This window comes from Lactuca virosa, chromosome 7, assembly GCF_052849685.1.
Source record: "Lactuca virosa cultivar CGN04683 chromosome 7, Lactuca_virosa_CGN04683_v6, whole genome shotgun sequence".
NCBI lineage: Eukaryota > Viridiplantae > Streptophyta > Magnoliopsida > Asterales > Asteraceae > Lactuca > Lactuca virosa.
Genome location: NC_136432.1, coordinates 231,661,461 through 231,667,462, shown reverse-complemented (window position 1 = coordinate 231,667,462; position 6,002 = coordinate 231,661,461).

Sequence of the window (6,002 nt, the reverse complement as noted above, 5' to 3'; positions counted from 1 at the left end):
TAAGCTAACATACATCAGGCTTACCCCAACATCAGGCTTACCCAGAAACACATAATATATAACAGATAAGCTAACATTCATCAGGCTTACCCCTGAACACATAACATATAACAAATAAGCTAACATACATCGGGCTTACCCCGGAACACATAACATATAACATATAAGATAACATACATCGAGCTTACCCCGACATCGGGCTTACCCCGGAAAACATAGCATATAACAAATAAGTTATCATACATCGGGCTTGCTCCGGAACACATAACACATAACATGCATGAATCATAAAGACATCAAGCATACATATACATTGAGAACCCTTCTAAGGGTAAAATGACTGTTTTACCCCTTTTTGATCTAATTTGGGCCATGACCTAGGCCCAATCCTTTCTAGTCCTTCCAAACTCATTAAAGCCCATTAACGTCTCCAAATGGCCCAATTTTCTAAATTGAGCCCAACTCCTCAAATGGGCTTTCCTCTCAAGCCCAACTAGTCCTTGGGCCCTTGACTGACTTATGAAGGCCCATCATGGCCCAACTACTGCTATGTACAAAGCTTGGCCCAAACCGAGGCCCAATAACATAAAGCCCACTGTCTGAGCGTACGCTGAGCGTACCCATCTGTACGCTGCGTGTACTGTTTGAATGGCTTGTACGTTGCGCGTACTCTCCTGTTAAGCCATTTTCTCCAAAACTGCTTAATCCCTTAAGACACTACGTCCAAACTGCAGATCTGAGTCCAATACTTCGTCCTAACCCATAAAGTCGATCACTTGGTGGCTTGCAACCCACCAAATGAACCCAACTCTAAAAATAGCAATAAACTTCCATGAAAATGGCTAGATCTCATGCATGGCTACATAAAGGCCTCAAAGCTTGCAACTTTACTGCTAAAGGGACACTTTGAGCTTCAAGGTGGCAACCCTAAGCTCAAAAACGAAGTTGCATGAACAAGATCCATTCTTTGGACCTAAAAAGGTCCAAAGCTTCAAAACCCTAGATCTAAGCTTCTAAGAGGCAAGTTCAAGACTTTATACCTCAAGAAAGTCTGAAATGAAGCAATAACCCTAGATCTATATCTTCTCCTTTGATCCCCCACCTGAAGGGTTTTGAGCATTCTAACACTCCTAAGGGGTACATGCAACCCTAGAAACCTTGGATCTATGTTTTACTAAGATACATGCAAATTTGATTTTCCAAGGTTTTTAACCTAACTAGAATGGCATGGGGAACTTTGAAAACATAAAGCTAGTAGGAGAACATACATTTCTTGTTGCTTGGATTCCTTGAGAACCTTGTGAGCCTAGCACCTCAAGCGTGATGCCTCAAATGTTTCACACAACACCACAACACTTGGAATAACTATGAGAGAAGTCCACACTCACTCAAAATCGGCTAGCCCTCTTGTTCTACACATAGTGCCGATTTTTGTAGCCCATGGGGTCCTTTTATAGTTGTGTCACAAGTAGGGTTACACCATGTAAACCCTAATTGACATGGCTTTTCATATTCTATGATCCATGGGTTTATAACCTCCATGGACTATCCATGGAGCACCTTATGGGTTTTAGCCCAACTTAATAAACCATGGATCATTAGCCCACTATATAAGAATGGATGATTTACACAATCAACCCCATATATTTAATTAGTCTCAATTTTGATCACCAAATTAATTCTAAATTAATTCTTGATCAATACTAATTAAATAATATTATTAATATATTAGAATTTATAATATATTAATAAACCATAAGTGTCCTTTCTCTCATTTAGTCTATCCAAGTGTTGCAATGTCATGCAACCCAAATGGACCATGCCAACCGGGTCAAGTACATTCCAGAAATAGTTATGAACTTAGATAACTAATCCAACACCACTTTGCTATGCTCTTCACTTGCTTGGAAAAATGGCTTTACTACTCCAAAATGCTCTCTAATGGCCTCCAAAGCTCCAAGGACACTCAAGGGTGGTTTAGGGTTTCGTGGTGGCTGTCTAAAGGTGAGAGGGAGGCTAACCCCTGAGGTACATTATTCCTTTTATAGTGACATAGCCCTAAAATTAGGGTTTAGTGACTCTGAGCGTACGCTGGGCATACGCATCTCCGCACCCGCGACCATTCTCACTTATACGTTGGGCGTACCCAACCGGACACGTGCATGTATCCTTGCATGCATGGGACTTACTTGCCAAACATTTCCATTAGGGACCATTTATGCCAATAACTTCAAAGTGCTATAACTCCTTCATTCTAAGTCCGTTTCCGACGAACTTTATATCCACGAAAAGGTGGCGAGGAGCTCTACGCTCCTAACTACACACCCAAGCCTTAAAAACCTTTCGAATAAAACCCGAGACCCATAAAAGACTGAAGTACCTTTCAAAACAGGGTGTTACAACTCTCCCCCACTTAAATTAGACTTCGTCCTCGAAGTCCACTACGGCCAACTACCCCGCAACCTCTCACGACGTTCCGATACTCTGAAACTACCCACAACACAGAATTTCCTGAAATATCGAACTGCCTGAAACACTGAACTGCCTGAAACACTAAACTATCTGAAAAACTGAACTGCCTGAAACACCTGAACTGCCTGAAACACTGAACTGCCTGAACAACATGCTGCCACATGGCTACTTCCCCAAAGTCCACCGGGACCTCCCTGGTTCCAGCTTATGTGGAATGCTGACGTCCTGTTCGATTGCTGAGCCAAGAGCAATCTCACAGTTTCCCCATGCGACTTCCGTACAAAATCCTTGCCTTATTGATAGTTGCCACAAATTATCTTGCCACTGTGGCTCTAACGGCCATCTGATCTAACTGTTCGGGTTCATACGTCAAGTCCTGACGTCGCCAAATCCAAGGCTAAGAGTGTTGGCTACCTAACCAATGGTAGCCTTATATCACAACGACCCTAAGCAGTCCTTTGCTTCCCTGATCTCATAACTCTAGTGGCGTCCCTACAGTCTTATCACTGGCTCAACCAGATCTAATTCATCTGGGAAATCCTGAAATCCTATACGTGGTTTCCATATCCCCGTTGTTGCACCCGAACCATTGGGTACTACTGTTCTCCTCCTGATCTGCCATCACACCCATACTACCTGTCAACCTAGTGAAATCTATGTCAACCATCGCAGGCTTACAACACTCTAATGCTATCTAACAACTTGGTGAATGTTACGGCTACACTCGCAGACTTACAACACTCTAACACTATCTGGCTACTAGTGAATGTTACGGCTACACCCACAAACTTACAACACCCTAACACTATCTGGTTGCCGGTGAATGCTACGGCTACACCCGCAGATTTACAACACCTTCTCACACTATCTGGCTGCTAGTGAATGCTACGGCTACACCCGTAGACTTACAACACTCTAACACTATCTGACTGCTAGTGAATGCTACAACTACACCCGCAGACTTACAACACTTTCTCACACTATCTGGCTGCTAGTGAATGTTACGGCTACACCCGCATACTTACAACACTCTAACACTATCTGACCACTAATGAATGCTACGGGTCACTCCACAGTTTTACTATATCGATATACCAATGGCTAACTAACGAATGTTACGGGCCACCCCGTAGTCTTACAACGTTTCTACTCTATCTGCCAACTAGTGAATGTCACAGGCCACACTGTAGTATTACAATACTTCCACACTGTCTGCTAACTAGTGAATGCTACGGGCCACCCTGCAGTCTGACAACACTTCTATACTGTTTGCTGACTAGTGCTACGGACCACCCCGCAGTCTTTCCGCAATTCTCATACTACCTAACTGCTGGTGAATGCTATGGCTATCCCGTAGTCTGACAACACCTTCCATGCTATCTGGCTGCTGGTAATTGATGTTGGATTAGGTGTCTAAGTTCATAACCATTTCTGGAATGTACTTGACCCGGTTGGCGTGGTCCATTTGGGTTGCATGGCATTGCAACACTTGGATAGACTAAATGAGAGAAAGGACACTTATGGTTTATTAATATATTATAAGTTCTAATATATTAATAATATTATTTAATTAGTATTGATCAAGAATTAATTTAGAATTAATTTGGTGATCAAAAGGAGACTAATTAAATATATGGGGTTGATTGTGTAAATCATCCATTCTTATATAGTGGGCTAATGATCCATGGTTTATTGAATTGCGCTAAAACCCATAAGGTGCTCCATGGATAGTCCATGGAGGTTATAAACCCATGGATCATGGAATATGAAAAGCCATGCACATTAGGGTTTACATGGTGTAACCCTACTTGTGACACAACTACAAAAGGACCCCATGGGATACCAAAATCGGCACTATGTGTAGAACAAGAGGGCTAGCCGATTTTGAGTGAGTGTGGACTTCTCTCAAAGTTATTCCAAGAGTTGTGGTGTTGTGTGAAACATTTGAGGCATCACACTTGAGGTGCTAGGCTCACAAGGTTCTCAAGGAATCCAAGCAACAAGAAAGGTATGTTCTCCTACTAGCTTTTATGTTTCTAAGTTCCCCATGCCATGCTAGTTAGGTTAAGAACCCTGGAAAATCAAATTTGCATGTATCTTAGTAAAACATAGATCCAAGGTTTCTAGGGTTGCATGTACACCTTAGGAGTGTTAGTATGCTCAAAACCCTTCAGTGGTATCAGAGCCTAGGCTTGTTTTCTTGATACTTGATGCAAATTGTTGAAAAAACTCAAGATTTCTGCATTCTGCTGAGTGAACTCGCCGAGTCCATGGGGGGACTCGACGAGTCCGTGTGTTATTTCATCCTACTCGTCGAGTAGGTTCTTGCACTCGACGAGTCAAGAGGCCATAAATGCAGATTTTTGAGTTTTGTTGCTGGAAATGGACTAGAAACATTACCCTAAACTGTTTTGGTCTTATAAACCTGTTTTAGATGGTGTAATGGTTATGCTAATCCATTTACAAAGGCTATTATCAAAATTTCAAGTTTTGTATGTGTTATTTATGATTCTTGAAATTGTTGATATGAATGTTCAGACACTTATGAGTTTAGAAGATCATAGGAATTATTTGCAAATAGTTTGTAAGTTTAATTCTTGATCTTGATGTGTTTTAATGGAATCCATAATTTGTCCTCAAGTTATGGATTACCAAAAGTCATTCTTTTAAAGTCCATTAATTAAACACATAAGTTACATAAAATGAAGAGTCTTCATTTTAATAAATCATTAACTCATAAGTTATGAAAGTTGAAAAGTTTTGAATAGTTACAAAACTTGCCCTCAAGTTTTAGAACATGTAAAGTCACTTTAGAAAACTTTAGTTCCAACCCCTAGAATTTTAAAAGTTAAAATTCAACCCTTATACTTTATAATATTATAAGTTAATAATATATATATATATATATATATATATATATATATATATATATATATATATATATATATATATAGAACAAGTCGTTTTACCGTTAGTAGGCCTCATTCACGAAGCCGGTCTACAAGGGGGGTATAAGGTTGTTGCCTATAAAATGGCAACTTAATGGGTTTCCACTCTCACCCACCGCTTCCTTGACTGGTGGAGGGTCGTTAGCCGAACGGGTAGGACAATGACTTTAAATCCTCATTAAAAGTATGATGGTTATAAAGTAACTAAATGTTTTTTATAAATTCCCAATCTTAGTCACTTTAGGAAAAATGTGAATATAGTGCTAACCCATGAAATTACACTTTGCACGTTGCTTAAGTCGTTAGTGGTGCGTGTGTGGTTAACCGACACACTAACCTGGACTTAACAAGGTAGGCAAAGGGTGGCTTAAGGTTTATCAAAGATCGGTGAAGCGCGTGTGGTTAACCGGTACATCGATTAGGTGATAAACATTAAGAGTATCAACTAATTTGCATGGTTAATTCACACCTTGTTCTGTGATCCTCTACATCCCACTCACAAAACCTGAAGGGCACATTCGAGATTAAAACATGCCATTGAAAAGTTCAATGAATCTCAAAAGAATCTAGGAGTTTCAAAAA